This window comes from Cajanus cajan, chromosome 2 (genome assembly GCF_000230855.2).
Source record: "Cajanus cajan strain Asha chromosome 2, NIPB_CcT2T_4, whole genome shotgun sequence".
NCBI lineage: Eukaryota > Viridiplantae > Streptophyta > Magnoliopsida > Fabales > Fabaceae > Cajanus > Cajanus cajan.
In genome coordinates, this window is record NC_138518.1 from 59,163,560 (window position 1) to 59,182,394 (window position 18,835).

General features: G+C 32.8%; 1 long non-coding RNA gene across 1 annotated transcript; it reads right to left on the reverse strand.

Annotated features, from left to right (window-relative positions):
* Window positions 1-15,023: 15,023 nt before the first annotated feature.
* LOC145954415 (uncharacterized) lies at window positions 15,024-16,529 on the reverse strand. Its single transcript, XR_014431625.1, has 2 exons — window positions 16,111-16,529; window positions 15,024-15,274 (listed from the first exon to the last, which is right to left on the reverse strand). It is a non-coding gene; the product is annotated as an uncharacterized LOC145954415 (long non-coding RNA).
* Window positions 16,530-18,835: the final 2,306 nt, after the last annotated feature.

Consider the following 18,835-nt stretch of genomic DNA (forward strand, 5'->3'; position numbering starts at 1 on the left):
ATTATAGACTTTTCTGCACAATTAAGAAGAACGTGGTTGGAAGATAACCAGTTCATACCTAAAATCACATCTAATTGTGATAAAGGTAAGCAGATCAAATTTACAAGAAATTTTTTATCGCCAATAAAAATAGGACAGTCTGAACAAACCTTATTGGCAATTACAGATTTGTTTGTAGGGGTTGAAACAATCAAATTATTCTCTAAAGAAGAAATTGGTAATTGGAGGTATTGAACACAATTATTGGAGATAAAAGAATGAGTTGCGCCTGAATCATACAGTACATTTAAAGTTTTGCCTTTAATGAAACATTTACCTTGTATTAGATCGTTGTTTTGAGCAGCTTCAGTTCCGGTCATGGTGTAAACTCTTCCAGTTGTAGAAGGTCTTGGTTTGGATCCGGAAGTATTCACGTGCGTCTTTGGTTGTCCACACTCAGAAAATACATGACCAGGCTTTCCACACTTGAAACAAACAGGTCCTTTGAGATGACAATCTTTAGTATAATGACCCTGTCCACACTTAAAACACTTGGCTTGATTATTAATGGACCTACTGGAATTTCCTGCAAATTGAGAAGATTGGGGTTTCCATTGTGGTCGAACATAAGGTTTTCTTTCATTATCCCTTTTCTTACTAAATTGAGGGCCAAAAGATTTTGGTCTATTATCCTTATTATGATCAAAACCTTCCAAAAATCGACACTTGTGTATTAATGTGGGAAAATCAGAGATTTCCAATATCCCTACTGCCTTTCTTAATTCTGATCTAAGTCCATCCTCGAATTTAATACACTTCATCCTCTCATCAGGGTGATAAAAGAAAGTAGAGTATTTTCCCAATTCCTCAAACTTAGAAGCATATTCTCCCACTGTCATATTCCCTTGTTTTAACTGCATAAATTCTATTTCTTTAGCCCTCCTAACATCATTAGGAAAATATTTTTCAAAAAATTTGGTTTTAAATACTTCCCATGTAATGATTATTCCCCCTCCTTCTAATAATCTCCTGGTACTATCCCACCAATATTCTGCTTCTCCTACTAACATAAATACTGCATAATTTACTTTTTGGTTGTCAGGACAGTTCATAGCTCGAAATATTTTTTCTGTTTCTTTAATCCATAATTCAGCTTTTTCAGGATTGTATCCTCCATCAAATTGGGAAGGGTTATTGCTTCTGAATTCTACAAGTCCTTGTGACTCTCCTGTTCTTCCTGGTGGTTGATTCCTTAACAAGGCGGCAGCCATGTCCCTAATAGCTTGTACAGCCTCTGTTAGTTCGGTATTCCTTCTTCCTGCCATCTGTAATTTTATAGATCAGTTTATAATAGAAACATGGTTAGCACATTTCCCCGAGTTACACATGGAACGTTGCTCTGATACCATTAGGAACTAAGCTTCGTCTTAGCTCTGCATATCATTCCTGGTGCTTGATGTAAACTTCACCTAAAATTATTTTCTTAATTAGATAGTTGTGAATTTTTTTAAGAACCAATTCTCGCTGGGCTGACTGACAAGTCCCGGTGTTTGGGGCATAACTTGAGCTGTGATGGTCCAAATGATGCAAAATTGGTATCAATGGAAAACTAAGAGAAAAACGTACAACTTTTACAGAAATAGCCATATTCAAATTCGGTCGTATAGAAGGTCAAAAATTGGAATTTAATTGATACAATTGTTTCTCGCTGGACTGATTGGCAAGCCTCGGTGTTTGGGGCATAACTTGGTCGGTGGTTGTTCAAATGATACAAACTTGGTGGCTATGGAAAGATAAGAGAAAATCCTACAACTTTCATGAAGAAAATATTTTCAGATTCGGCTGTCTATAGGGTCCAAATCAGTGGCCAAAGTCGGTGAGGAAAAGAACATGGCACCAACTCCATTAATTCCCACCAACTTCTATAATTCATTCCACTAATTCATTCCACTTAGTTTTGCCCTTTCTTGGTCTTCAGTTGGGTGTAACGCCTAATTCTAATACCCAAATTAATTGTAACACCCCAATTTTTTTAAAAAGGTACTTTTGTAATTAATGGCATTTTGTAATTTTAATAAAGGAATAAGGGTATTTTTGTAATTTTATTATTAAAGGCATTTTTGCAATTTTATTAAAGTTTGAGGGGTAAAAGGGTAACTTGGAACGGGCTGTTCCAAAATTGGAACGGGCCGTTCCAAGCAATAAAAATATACTGAAATTTCAAGTTGAGAACGGGCCCAGAACGGGCCGTTCCAACAAGGAGAACGGGCCGTTCCGGAGGGAGAACGGGCCGTTCTGCTGAGATTGAGAACGGGCCGTTCTGGTTTCAGAACGGGCCGTTCTGCTTTTTGAAAACGGGCCGTTCCGATATTAGAACGGGCCGTTCCATACCACTAAATGTGACACCCTTATTACCCCGACACATATATCAGAAAATTATAATAATTTTCAGAAGGTTTAAATTTTCTAAGTTAGTAAAAGGGTTCACATAAAAATTCAACAATCACATTAATAGAGATATAAAACATAAAACACAAGAGTTTTACAAATTGTTTTCAAAATAGTATCAAATACACATAAATTTTTCATCCTAGAAATCCTCTGCCCCGATGTCACACTATCAGAGCATTCCCAGAATTTTAACTGTTGGCATCCTAGATGCCACTCGTAGCTGGATCTTCTTCACCTAAAATATCCACAGTTTATACGGTGAGAAAAGAAAAATATCTATATGCAAAGTACATCCAAACACAACATATATAACTTCATCATAACTCATTATTTAAAATATTTGCAATATATAGATGTATATATAATTTATCAATCATTCATCATTTTCACATTTCAGTTCTCATTTCACATATATATGTCAATCTCATAATATCACATCAATATTTCATACCAATCATATAATTATTTCCACATCCATAACCATAACTCATGCCGATCTCACCATTAATAATATCATTTCCATGATGTAAAGCCCGATTCTAACGCCCAATTTATATAATAATAATTATATATTTTCTTATATAATATTTTCACAATTATATCGTTAACAATACTTTTTTTTTTTTTTAATAAAGATAAAGATAAAGAACAATCATATTTTGTGAATTTAATACATGATATATCGTTCTAAAATAATGTATTATTTTACACAATATATTTTTCTTTCACTTTTATTACAATATTTACATTGATAGTGAAAATAAATTTACAAAAATTGTAATAGATTCATCAAATAGCCTCCACATTCCAATTCCTTCCAAGGAATACCACAGCTATATCAACTGCAAATTGATCTGGAATCCAAAGTAGATCCATCTATTTTGTAATATATTTAATTTATAAAAACAAAGAAAAGAAAAGAGTAAGAACAATATCCAATAAATATAATAACTCAAAAGAATATACAGAATTATTTATAATCAATATTAAACACATATATATATATATATATATAAATATATATACAGATCATATATTAAATTTTCATGATACAATAACGAAAGTTCTAATCTCCATTGTACCTGATTTTGGTACCCTTTACAAGTTAACATCCAAGACTACAACTTTATGAAGATCATAAAATCCAACTCTATCAATATAATACTTGTACTGGCACAACAAAACTGCAGTTAAGACATTCCCTGTATTGATCAGCCAAAAGAGCGCACCAAAGTCTAAAGCCACAAAAATACCTTAAAACACTTTCAAACCATTATTTAAGCTTCTTCCTACAAGGTATCGGTAGTTGATAAATTCATTCAGAAGAAAAAGAGGTTGATAGGTCAAAAGGATGGTGAAAAGTTCGATTTAGATCAAAGAGGAGTTTTGAGATTTAATAATAGGATATGTGTACCAAATGATTCAGAAATTAAGAAAATAATTTTAGGTGAGGCACATAAGAGCAAGTTGAGCATACACCCTGGGGCAACAAAGATGTATCAAGATCTCAAAAGAATGTTTTGGTGGCCCAAAATGAAAAAGGAAATAGCACAATATGTGGCTACATGTTTGATTTGTCAAAAAGCTAAAATAGAACACCAAAAGCCAGCAGGAATGTTACAACCCTTAGATATACCTGAATGGAAATGGGACAGTATAGCAATGGATTTTGTAGTTGGTTTACCACGAACAATTCATAAGTTTGATTCCATATGGGTTATTGTGGATAGACTAACAAAATCTGCTCATTTCTTACCCATCAACATTAGGTATTCTCTAGAAAAATTGACTGAACTGTATATAAGAGAGATTGTAAGGTTGCATGGGGTACCATCTAGCATAATATCTGATAGGGATCCTAGATTCACTTCTAGATTTTGGGGAAGTTCACATCAAGCATTAGGAACTAAGCTTCGTCTTAGCTCTGCATATCATCCTCAAACAGATGGACAATCAGAAAGAACCATACAATCCCTAGAAGATTTATTGAGAGCTTGTGTGCTAGAGAATTCTGGTAGTTGGGACAAATACTTGCCTCTGATTGAATTCACTTATAACAACAGTTTCCATTCTAGCATAGGTATGGCACCCTATGAAGCTTTATATGGAAGAAGGTGTAGAACTCCTTTGTGCTGGTTTGAAACAGGAGAGAATTTAATCTTGGGTCCTGAATTGGTGCAACAAACCACGGAAAAGATCAAAATGATTCAAGAAAAATTGAGAATGACTCAAAGCAGACAAAAAAGTTATGCTGATAAAAGAAGACGACCTCTTGAATTCCAGGAAGGTGATCATGTATTTTTGAAAGTTACACCAACAGCTGGTATTGGTAGGGTAATGAAATCAAAGAAACTCACTCCTCGATTTATTGGTCCTTATCAAATCCTTAGAAAAATAGGTCCTGTTGCTTACCAAATTTCTCTACCACCTTTTCTTTCTAATCTCCATAATGTCTTCCATGTGTCTCAGTTAAGAAAATATATTTCTGACCCTTCTCATATAATAATGCCTGATACAGTACAATTAAAGGATAACCTTACATTTGAAACAATGCCTGCACAGATCGCAGACAGGAGGATCAAGCAGTTGAGAGGCAAACAGATTGCACTGGTAAAGGTAATCTGGAATGATGTTACTGGAGATGCTACTTGGGAACTCGAAGAAGAAGTTAAGAAAAATTATCCTTACTTATTTTAAGCAATAAAAATTTCGAGGACGAAATTTCTGTAAGTAGGGAAGAATTGTAATATCCCAAATTTTATTAAATAAAACAAGTTATTTTGATTTTAAATATTTATTTAGATTATTAGAAGGTTTATCATATTTTTTATTTACGTATTTTACTATTTACATATACGTATTTTACTATTCACATATACATATTTATGTATTTATGAATAGTAAATATATTATTATTTTAATGAATAGTAAATATAATAATATTTTAATAAAAAGTATATATGATTAGAATGCCAATCATTCGAAGGAAATACGTAAGCCCTTACGTAAGTTTTCAAATAATTATATTAATATTAAATTATATTATATAATATTATGAATAGTAACTTAAGAATTGTTATAAATAAGAGACGGAGGTTTTGAAAAATGATACAATCGAAGTGGAAATTTAGAGAGAAAGATAGAGGGAGAGAGAGAGAGAGTCCAAAAGAGGAGGTTCTGCTCAAGTTGTAACTCTTGTTTATCTAGGTAAGGGGGAGGAGAACCTTATCTTTTTAAAATTTTATATACTATTATGTGTAATTATTTATGCATTTATTTGATTATATTTATTTAGTGGGGTGCCCCTAACCTCACTATATTTATATATTTATTCAGTGAGGTGTTTCTAACTTCACTATATTTATATATTTATTCAGTGAAGTGTTCCTAACTTCACTATATTTATATATTTATTCAGTAAGGTGTTTCTAACTGCACTATATTTATATATTTATTCAGTGAGGTGTTCTTAACCTCATTTAACTACTTAACTTTTAATTACAATGTTTATTTATGTTATTATTATATTTATTCAGTGAGGTGTCCCTAACCTCACTATATTTATATATTTATTCAGTGAGGTGTTTCTAACTTCACTATATTTATATATTTGTTCAGTGAGGTGTTCCTAACTTCACTATATTTATATATTTATTCTGTAAGGTGTTTCTAACTGCACTATATTTATATATTTATTCAGTGAGGTGTTCTTAACCTCATTTAACTACTTAACTTTTAATTACAATGTTTATTTATGTTATTATTATATTTATTCAGTGAGGTGTTCCTAACCTCATCTAACTACTTAACTTTTAATTACTATGTTATTGTTATATTTATGCAGTGAGGTGTTCCTAACCTCATCTAACTATTTAACTTTTAATTATTATGTTTATTTATTTACGTTATTATTTAGTGGGGTGTTTCTAACCTCATATATTTGTTTAACCTTTAATTACTATTACTTATTCTATGATTATTCTTAAATCTATTTTGAGTAATTTTTTTATGATTAATATAATTTGTTAAAATGTCTTTTACTCATTTTAAAGATAATTAATACTCTATGGCCATAGACGATAAAGTTTGAATTATTTGTAGCTGGAGGTTTAACCTTGGGGATTTAAATGAGTAAGAAATGGAGGTGGAATATCTTTTGGTTGGTATTATAATGATGCTCATTTATCCTGACTAGTCACTACAAGTATAATTCAAATTTTATTATATCAAGAAAATCTAATATTTAATCTGTATATATATATATTTACATATATATATATATATATGTTAAAATTTTATTTATAAATAATTATGTTTTTTTTGTTTGAATTATTGTATTTATTGGATATTGTTCTTACTCCTTTCTTTTCTTTGTTTTTTTTTTAAATTAAATATATTATAAATAGATGGATCAACTTGAGATTCCAGATCATTTTGCTGTTATTGTTACTGCTGTCCTACATGGAAGGAAATTGGAATATGGAGGCTATTTGATGGATCTGTTATAACTTTACTTGTCAATCATATTATTTCAATTGTAATTTTCTTTCCGTTATGAATATATATATATTGTATTAAAAGAGTAAGGAAAAGGAATAATGTGTAAAATAATACGTTATTCTAAATATTTTAGAACGATATGTTATGTATTAAATTCACAAGATATTCTTTTCTTTACTTTTATTTTTATTAAATAAATATATAGATATTGTTAATGATATAATTGCGAAAATATTATAAAATTTTATAATTTTATATTGTATAATTTGGGTATTAGAATTAGGCGTTACATTAAATGGTATCAGAGCAACGTTCCATGTGTAACTTGGGGAAATGTGCTAACCATGTTTCTATTATTATAAACTGATCTATAAAATTACAGATGGCAGGGAGAAGGAATACCGAACTAACAGAGGCAGTACAAGCTATTAGGGACATGGCTGCCGCCTTGTTAAGGAATCAACCACCAGGAAGAACAGGAGAGTCACAAGGACTTGTAGAATTCAGAAGCAATAACCCTTCCCAATTTGATGGAGGATACAATCCTGAAAAAGCTGAATTATGGATTAAAGAAATAGAAAAAATATTTCGAGCTATGAACTGTCCTGACAACCAAAAAGTAAATTATGCAGTATTTATGTTAGTAGGAGAAGCAGAATATTGGTGGGATAGTACCAGGAGATTATTAGAAGGAGGGGGAATAATCATTACATGGAAAGTATTTAGAACCAAATTTTTTGAAAAATATTTTCCTAATGATGTTAGGAGGGCTAAAGAAATAGAATTTATGCAGTTAAAACAAGGGAATATGACAGTGGGAGAATATGCTTCTAAGTTTGAGGAATTGGGAAAATACTCTACTTTCTTTTATCACCCTGATGAGAGGATGAAGTGTATTAAATTCGAGGATGGACTTAGATCAGAATTAAGAAAGGCAGTAGGGATATTGGAAATCTCTGATTTTCCCACATTAATACACAAGTGTCGATTTTTGGACGGTTTTGATCATAATAAGGATAATAGACCAAAATCTTTTGGCCCTCAATTTAGTAAGAAAAGGGATAATGAAAGAAAACCTTATGTTCGACCACAATGGAAACCCCAATCCTCTCAATTTGCAGGAAATTCCAGTAGGTCCATTAATAATCAAGCCAAGTGTTTTAAGTGTGGACAGGGTCATTATACTAAAGATTGTCATCTCAAAGGACCTGTTTGTTTCAAGTGTGGAAAGCCTGGTCATGTATTTTCTGAGTGTGGACAACCAAAGACGCACGTGAATACTTCCGGATCCAAACCAAGACCTTCTACAACTGGAAGAGTTTACACCATGACCGGAACTGAAGCTGCTCAAAACAACGATCTAATACAAGGTAAATGTTTCATTAAAGGCAAAACTTTAAATGTACTGTATGATTCAGGCGCAACTCATTCTTTTATCTCCAATAATTGTGTTCAATACCTCCAATTACCAATTTCTTCTTTAGAGAATAATTTGATTGTTTCAACCCCTACAAACAAATCTGTAATTGCCAATAAGGTTTGTTCAGACTGTCCTATTTTTATTGGCGATAAAAAATTTCTTGTAAATTTGATCTGCTTACCTTTATCACAATTAGATGTGATTTTAGGTATGAACTGGTTATCTTCTAACCACGTTCTTCTTAATTGTGCAGAAAAGTCTATAATATTTTCTGATCCTAAGGACCTATCGATTTCATTATCTAAACCAATAAACAAGTTTCCTTGGGGTAAAGTTCAAGGATATTTAATCTTATCCTCTATGGAAGCTAAAGAGGAAGTCATCTTGAAAGATATAGCTGTCGTTCAAAATTTTCCTGAAGTCTTTCCTAATGATATTCCTGGTTTGCCACCTGACAGAGAGATTGAATTTTCGATTGATTTAATACCTGGAACTGGACCAATTTCAATGGCACCCTATAGGATGTCACCTTCTGAATTAGCTGAGTTGAAGAAACAATTAGAGGAGTTACTTGAAAAACAATTCATACGCCCTAGTGTATCACCTTGGGGGCCTCCTGTTTTGTTAGTCAAAAAGAAATATGGAAGCTTTAGGCTGTGTGTGGACTATCGGCAATTAAATAAGTTTACCATAAATAATAAATACCCTCTTCCTAGGGTAGATGATTTGATGGATCAATTAAAAGGAGCCACTGTATTTTCTAAGATAGATCTAAGATCAGGATACCATCAAATCAAAGTGAAAGCTGAAGACATACAGAAAACTGCATTTAGAACAAGGTATGGTCATTATGAATATCAAGTAATGCCTTTTGGAGTAACCAATGCACCTGCAGTGTTCATGGATTATATGAATAGGATTTTTCGTCCGTATTTAGACCATTTTGTGGTGGTCTTTATAGATGATATCCTCATATATTCTCGAACTCATGAAGAGCATGAAGAACACCTTCAAACTGTTCTCCAAATCCTGAAAGACAAACAACTGTATGCCAAACTTTCTAAGTGTGAATTTTGGTTAGAGGAGGTTAAGTTTTTAGGACATGTGATTTCCAAAGATGGAGTGTCTGTGGATCCATCTAAGGTAGAAGCAGTTCTACTATGGGAACCTCCAAAGACGGTAACAGAAATCCGTAGTTTTTTGGGTTTGGCAGGATATTACAGGAGATTCATTGAGGGATTTTCTAAAATAGCTATGCCTTTAACTCAACTCACCAAGAAAGGACAACCCTTTGAGTGGACCGAAAAATGTGAGAATAGTTTTCAGGAGCTTAAGAAAAGATTAACTACTGCACCAGTCTTAGCCTTACCCAATCCTAATGGACAATTTGTCATATTTTGTGATGCCTCAAAAATGGGATTAGGATGTGTTCTTATGCAAGATAGAAGGGTAGTAGCATATGCTTCTAGACAATTGAGAGCTCATGAAAGGAATTACCCAACCCATGATCTAGAACTAGCTGCCATTGTTTTTGCACTCAAAATATGGAGACATTATGTGTATGGTGGTAAGTTTGATGTTTTTAGTGATCATAAGAGTTTGAAATATTTGTTTGATCAAAAGGAACTGAATATGAGACAAAGAAGGTGGATGGAATTTTTGAAAGATTATGATTTTGAATTACATTACCATCCAGGGAAAGCCAATGTTGTGGCTGATGCACTGAGTAGAAAATCCTTACATGTCTCCTCGTTAATGATTCAAGAGATGAATTTGATAGAAAAATTTAGAGACATGAGTTTATCAACTACGGTAAGTCAAGATAAAATACAATTGCATGCGGTTCAAATTACTAGTGACTTACATGAACAAATTGGTGAGGCTCAGGTAGTTGATAAATTCATTCAGAAGAAAAAGAGGTTGATAAGTCAAAAGGATGGTGAAAAGTTCGATTTAGATCAAAGAGGAGTTTTGAGATTTAATAATAGGATATGTGTACCAAATGATTCAGAAATTAAGAAAATAATTTTAGGTGAGGCACATAAGAGCAAGTTGAGCATACACCCTGGGGCAACAAAGATGTATCAAGATCTCAAAAGAATGTTTTGGTGGCCCAAAATGAAAAAGGAAATAGCACAATATGTGGCTACATGTTTGATTTGTCAAAAAGCTAAGATAGAACACCAAAAGCCAGCAGGAATGTTACAACCCTTAGATATACCTGAATGGAAATGGGACAGTATAGCAATGGATTTTGTAGTTGGTTTACCACGAACAATTCATAAGTTTGATTCCATATGGGTTATTGTGGATAGACTAACAAAATCTGCTCATTTCTTACCCATCAACATTAGGTATTCTCTAGAAAAATTGACTGAACTGTATATAAGAGAGATTGTAAGGTTGCATGGGGTACCATCTAGCATAATATCTGATAGGGATCCTAGATTCACTTCTAGATTTTGGGGAAGTTTACATCAAGCATTAGGAACTAAGCTTCGTCTTAGCTCTGCATATCATCCTCAAACAGATGGACAATCAGAAAGAACCATACAATCCCTAGAAGATTTATTGAGAGCTTGTGTGCTAGAGAATTCTGGTAGTTGGGACAAATACTTGCCTCTGATTGAATTCACTTATAACAACAGTTTCCATTCTAGCATAGGTATGGCACCCTATGAAGCTTTATATGGAAGAAGGTGTAGAACTCCTTTGTGCTGGTTTGAGACAGGAGAGAATTTAATCTTGGGTCCTGAATTGGTGCAACAAACCACGGAAAAGATCAAAATGATTCAAGAAAAATTGAGAATGACTCAAAGCAGACAAAAAAGTTATGCTGATAAAAGAAGACGACCTCTTGAATTCCAGGAAGGTGATCATGTATTTTTGAAAGTTACACCAACAGCTGGTATTGGTAGGGTAATGAAATCAAAGAAACTCACTCCTCGATTTATTGGTCCTTATCAAATCCTTAGAAAAATAGGTCCTGTTGCTTACCAAATTTCTCTACCATCTTTTCTTTCTAATCTCCATAATGTCTTCCATGTGTCTCAGTTAAGAAAATATATTTCTGACCCTTCTCATATAATAATGCCTGATACAGTACAATTAAAGGATAACCTTACATTTGAAACAATGCCTGTACAGATCGCAGACAGGAGAATCAAGCAGTTGAGAGGCAAACTGATTACACTGGTAAAGGTAATCTGGAATGATGTTACTGGAGATGCTACTTGGGAACTCGAAGAAGAAGTTAAGAAAAATTATCCTTACTTATTTTAAGCAATAAAAATTTCGAGGACGAAATTTCTGTAAGTAGGGGAGAATTGTAATATTCCAAATTTTATTAAATAAAACAGGTTATTTTGATTTTAAATATTTATTGAGATTATTAGAAAGTTTATCATATTTTTATACGTATTTTTACTATTCACATATACATATTTTTACTATTCATGTATACGTATTTTTACTATTTACATATACGTATTTTACTATTCACGTATACGTATACGTGAATAGTAAATGGCTGCTAAGGGTGGCACGAGGGAAGCAAGGTTCAATTTTATAATTAATTTGAATATTTTAATGAATAGTGCATAGTAACTTATAATATTATTTTAATGAATAGTGCATAGTGCATAGTAACTTCAAAATTTCTATAAATAGGGGCCTAAGGTTTTGAAAATTCAGAATTCTAGAGAGAAGGAAATTCTGGAGAAATAGAGAGAGAAAGTAAGAGAGAGAGAAGGAGAAAGAAAAGGAGGTTCTGCTCTAGTGCCTTGTTTAAGGAGAAAGTGGAAGAGATTCTGCCCAAGTTTTTAGAGAGATATTGCACTAGTTTCAACTCCTACTTATCTAGGTAAGGGGGAGGAGAACCTTATCTTTTTAAAATTTTATATACTATTATGTGTAATTATTTATGCATTTATTTGATTATATTTATTTAGTGGGGTGCCCCTAACCTCACTATATTTATATATTTATTCAGTAAGGTGTTCCTAACCTCACTATATTTATATATTTATTCAGTGAGGTGTTTCTAACTTCACTATATTTATATATTTATTCAGTGAGGTGTTCCTAACTTCACTATATTTATATATTTATTCAGTAAGGTGTTTCTAACTGCACTATATTTATATATTTATTCAGTGAGGTGTTTCTAACTTCACTATATTTATATATTTATTCAGTGAGGTGTTCCTAACTTCACTATATTTATATATTTATTCAGTAAGGTGTTTCTAACTGCACTATATTTATATATTTATTCAGTGAGGTGTTCTTAACCTCATTTAACTACTTAACTTTTAATTACAATGTTTATTTATGTTATTATTATATTTATTCAGTGAGGTGTTCCTAACCTCATCTAACTACTTAACTTTTAATTACTATGTTATTGTTATATTTATTCAGTGAGGTGTTCCTAACCTCATCTAACTATTTAACTTTTAATTATTATGTTTATTTATTTATGTTATTATTTAGTGGGGTGTTTCTAACCTCATATATTTGTTTAACCTTTAATTACTATTACTTATTCTATGATTATTCTTAAATCTATTTTGAGTAATTTTTTTATGATTAATATAATTTGTTAAAATGTCTTTTACTCATTTTAAAGATAATTAATACTCTATGGCCATAGATGATAAAGTTTGAATTATTTGTAGCTGGAGGTTTAACCTTGGGGATTTAAATGAGTAAGAAATGGAGGTGGAATATCTTTTGGTTGGTGTTATAATGATGCTCATTTATCCTGACTAGTCACTACAAGTATAATTCAGATTTTATTGTATCAAGAAAATCTAATATTTAATCTGTATAAATATATATTTATATATATATATATGTTAAAATTTTATTTATAAATAATTATGTTTATTCGTTCGAATTATTGTATTTATTGGATATTGTTCTTACTCCTTTCTTTTCTTTGTTTTTTTTTTAATTAAATATATTATAAATAGATGGATCAACTTGAGATTCCAGATCATTTTGCTGTTATTGTTACTGCTGTCCTACATGGAAGGAAATTGGAATACGGAGGCTATTTGATGGATCTGTTATAACTTTACTTGTCAATCATATTATTTTAATTGTAATTTTCTTTCCGTTATGAATATATATATTGTATTAAAAGAGTAAGGAAAAGGAATAATGTGTAAAATAATACGTTATTCTAAATATTTTAGAACGATATGTTATGTATTAAATTCACAAGATATTCTTTTCTTTACTTTTATTTTTATTAAATAAATATATAGATATTGTTAATGATATAATTGCGAAAATATTATAAAATTTTATAATTTTATATTGTATAATTTGGGTATTAGAATTAGGCGTTACATTTAATATTTTAAAGATAAATAATACTCTATGGCCATAGATGATAAAGTTTGAATTATTTGTAGCTGGAGATTTAACCTTGGGGATTTAAATGAGTAAGAAATGGAGGTGGAATATCTTTTGGTTGGTGTTATAATGATGCTCATTTATCCTGACTAGTCACTACAAGTATAATTCAAATTTTATTGTATCAAGAAAATCTAATATTTAATCTGCATAAATATATATTTATATATATATATATGTTAAAATTTTATTTATAAATAATTATGTTTATTCGTTCGAATTATTGTATTTATTGGATATTGTTCTTACTCCTTTCTTTTCTTTGTTTTTTTTTTTTTAATTAAATATATTATAAATAGATGGATCAACTTGAGATTCCAGATCATTTTGCTGTTATTGTTACTGCTGTCCTACATGGAAGGAAATTGAAATACGGAGGCTATTTGATGGATCTGTTATAACTTTACTTGTCAATCATATTATTTTAATTGTAATTTTCTTTCCGTTATGAATATATATATTGTATTAAAAGAGTAAGGAAAAGGAATAATGTGTAAAATAATACGTTATTCTAAATATTTTAGAACGATATGTTATGTATTAAATTCACAAGATATTCTTTTCTTTACTTTTATTTTTATTAAATAAATATATAGATATTGTTAATGATATAATTGCGAAAATATTATAAAATTTTATAATTTTATATTGTATAATTTGGGTATTAGAATTAGGCGTTACATTTAATGGTATCAGAGCAACGTTCCATGTGTAACTTGGGGAAATGTGCTAACCATGTTTCTATTATAAACTGATCTATAAAATTACAGATGGCAGGAAGAAGGAATACCGAACTAACAGAGGCTGTACAAGCTATTAGGGACATGGCTGCCGCCTTGTTAAGGAATCAACCACCAGGAAGAACAGGAGAGTCACAAGGACTTGTAGAATTCAGAAGCAATAACCCTTCCCAATTTGATGGAGGATACAATCCTGAAAAAGCTGAATTATGGATTAAAGAAATAGAAAAAATATTTCGAGCTATGAACTGTCCTGACAACCAAAAAGTAAATTATGCAGTATTTATGTTAGTAGGAGAAGCAGAATATTGGTGGGATAGTACCAGGAGATTATTAGAAGGAGGGGGAATAATCATTACATGGGAAGTATTTAAAACCAAATTTTTTGAAAAATATTTTCCTAATGATGTTAGGAGGGCTAAAGAAATAGAATTTATGCAGTTAAAACAAGGGAATATGACAGTGGGAGAATATGCTTCTAAGTTTGAGGAATTGGGAAAATACTCTACTTTCTTTTAATACATAACATATCGTTCTAAAATATTTAGAATAACGTATTATTTTACACATTATTCCTTTTCCTTACTCTTTTAATACAATATATATATTCATAACGGAAAGAAAATTACAATTAAAATAATATGATTGACAAGTAAAGTTATAACAGATCCATCAAATAGCCTCCGTATTCCAATTTCCTTCCATGTAGGACAGCAGTAACAATAACAGCAAAATGATCTGGAATCTCAAGTTGATCCATCTATTTATAATATATTTAATTAAAAAAAAAAACAAAGAAAAGAAAGGAGTAAGAACAATATCCAATAAATACAATAATTCGAACGAATAAACATAATTATTTATAAATAAAATTTTAACATATATATATATATATATAAATATATATTTATACAGATTAAATATTAGATTTTCTTGATACAATAAAATTTGAATTATACTTGTAGTGACTAGTCAGGATAAATGAGCATCATTATAACACCAACCAAAAGATATTCCACCTCCATTTCTTACTCATTTAAATCCCCAAGGTTAAACCTCCAGCTACAAATAATTCAAACTTTATCATCTATGGCCATAGAGTATTATTTATCTTTAAAATGAGTCAAAAACATTTTAACAAATTATATTAATCAAAAAAAAAATTACTCAAAATAGATTTAAGAATTTATCATTATTTAAGCTTTAATTAAATAACACAAATTTAAATAAAATATATTAAGAGCACTAATTAATTAAATGACAATGACAATTATTATAAAATAATTAAACAATATAAAATGTGAATATATTAATAATTATTATGGATAAGAATAATCATAGAATAAGTAATAGTAATTAAAGGTTAAACAAATATATGAGGTTAGAAACACCCCACTAAATAATAACGTAAATAAATAAACATAATAATTAAAAGTTAAGTAGTTAGATGAGGTTAGGAACACCTCACAGAATAAATATATAAATATAGTGAGGTTAGGGGCACCCCACTAAATAAATATAATCAAATAAATGCATAAATAATTATACATAATAGTATATAAAATTTTAAAAAGATAAGGTTCTCCTCCCCCTTACCTAGATAAGTAGGAGTTGAAACTAGTGCAATATCTCTCTAAAAACTTAGGCAGAATCTCTTCCTCTTTCTCCTTAAACAAGGCACTAGAGCAGAACCTCCTTTTCTTTCTCCTTCTCTCTCTCTTACTTTCTCTCTCTATTTCTCCAGAATTTCCTTCTCTCTAGAATTCTGAATTTTCAAAACCTTAGGCCCCTATTTATAGAAATTTTGAAGTTACTATGCACTATGCACTATTCATTAAAATAATATTATAAGTTACTATGCACTATTCATTAAAATATTCAAATTAATTATTAAATTGAACCTTGCTTCCCTCGTGCCACCCTTAGCAGCCATTTACTATTCACGTATACGTATACGTGAATAGTAAAATACGTATATGTGAATAGTAAAAATACGTATACATGAATAGTAAAAATACGTATATGTGAATGTCGCCACCGGCCCGAAACGGGCTTTCGGCATTCGCGAAGGATGGTTGGACTCTTTTATTTGTTTAAAAATATGGATTGCTAGAATGACTTATTCTCAAACTGAGACCTTGTCAAACGAGCAATTTTATTAAAAGGCTCACCAATCCATGTTAATCCCAAGCGGGACCCTCCATGGATTAGCGGTTTTCATAAAAAGGAAGGGTTCATGGAGTCGCCACCAATGTTTTACTCAAAACATTGGAAAAAGAAGTTTAAGGCAATCGATTCAAAAATCGACTTCGGCCATGACAACCAGAGTCGGGTAAGGGAGTCGGTTACGCGTGGGGAAGGTGTTAGCACCCCACAGCGCCCCTTTCGGGTTCCCTATGACAGATTATTTCTAAAAATAATAGTGCAAAATTACTAAATTACCCCTATTTATTCTAAACAATTATAACTTAACTATCTACATGATGACAGTTAAATATACACACAGAAAGCAGTAAAAGGAAGGACTTAAGAAGAAACCTTTGAAGCGTGCTTTTATATTCAAGTAAAACTGGGAAGCTTGTTGGCGTTCCCTCGCTCTACAAGCCCGCTCGCTCCCTCCTAGAAAATTTTAACTATGGAAATCCGGAGGATTTCCCTTCGACTCAGTTCGAGACTCAAGCAAAAAGCTCAGAACTCGAGAACTTTGTCGGATCAACTCTCCGAGTGATTTCTAGGCAGAGCACTGCTCAAAAAAACCCAGAATACTCAAGAAGAGGGTTAAAACTCAGTGTAAAAGTGTAGAATGACGTCCAAATGACGTCTTATTTATAGGGAACAGGCGCAATACGGGCCCTGGAGTCAATACGGCCCGTATTGAAGTTTTGAACTACAATACGGCCGTATTGAATTTAGTACGACCGTATTGAAGTTCAAAAAAACTCAATACGGCCGTATTGAGTTCAGTGCGGCCGTAGTGAAGTTCAGAAACTTCAATCCGGTCGTATTGAGTTCAGTGCGGCCGTATTGTAGTTCAAAATGTTTAATACGGCCGTACTGAACTTTTGGGAGGCCGTATTGGGCTTCATTCCCTCCACTTCCTTATTTTGAGCTTATTACAAGACCTCTAGACCTACAGAGAATCCTCCTAGGGCCTTCCATGAGTCCTTCTGGCTGACTTTCCTTCAGTCCTCAAGAGTCTTCAAGCTTTATTTCCGACCCGGACAATTTTAGGGGTCTACAGCTGCCCCCCCTTTACTTAGTCAAACGGCCTTTTTGGTGTACCGTTTGATAAGTAAAGGAGTTGACCCAATTGTCCGGGGAATGAGCCATCCTTCCGACTTGTAGTGTCTTCAGGTGGGAAAATTGTTGAGTAGCCTCTCCAGGTTGGTGCATACCTCCGCGCTTCTAGTCACTTTGGTAGCGTGAGTCTTGCCCTCTCCAGGGTGAGTTTGCCCTCTCCAGGGTGAGTTTGCCCTCTCCAGGGTGAGTTTGCCCTCCCCAGGGTGAGTTTGCCCTCTCCAGGGTGAGTTTGCCCTCTCCAGGGTGAGTATTAGTCGTCGCCTCTCCAGGCTTGTGCATACCTCAGTGCTTCTGATCACTTTGGTAGCGTGAGTCTTGCCCTCTCCAGGGTGAGTTTGCCCTCTCCAGGGTGAGTTTGCCCTCTCCAGGGTGAGTTTGCCCTCTCCAGGGTGGCTGAGTTTGCCCTCTCCAGGGTGAGTTTGCCCTCTCCAGGGTGAGTTTGCCCTCTCCAGGGTGAGTTTGCCCTCTCCAGGGTGAGTTTGCCCTCTCCAGGGTAGCTGAGTTTGCCCTCTCCAGGGTGAGTTTGCCCTCTCCAGGGTGAGTTTTCCCTCTCCAGGGTGGCTGAGTTTGCCCTCTCCAGGGTGAGTTTGCCCTCTCCAGGGTGAGTTTGCCCTCTCCAGGGTGAGTTTGCCCTCTCCAGGGTGTTGCCTCTCAACATGGGCAGCTGAGTTTTCCCTCTCCAGGGTGAGTTTGCCCTCTCCAGGGTTTTGAGATAAGTTTGTCTCCACAGTCCACGATGCTGCTTCGATGATTGTTTTTGATTTTTGTGCCACTGAGGGCTGGATAACGCAGGGATCCGTCTAGGGGATGTGCAGTTACTCATAGGTTCTTGTGTCCCAACTTTCCATTGCGTAGTTGGTACCCATTGAGGAATTTCTGTTTCCTTAGGGTGTAGACACGAAGATGCTCTTTCTGATGTGAGCGATGCCTTATGATTGGCTGACGTCCTTTCGACGATGGTGGAGTATCCCGGTTATCCTTATTCGGGTGACTCTTTTGATTTTCCGGTTTTGTTGCCTCT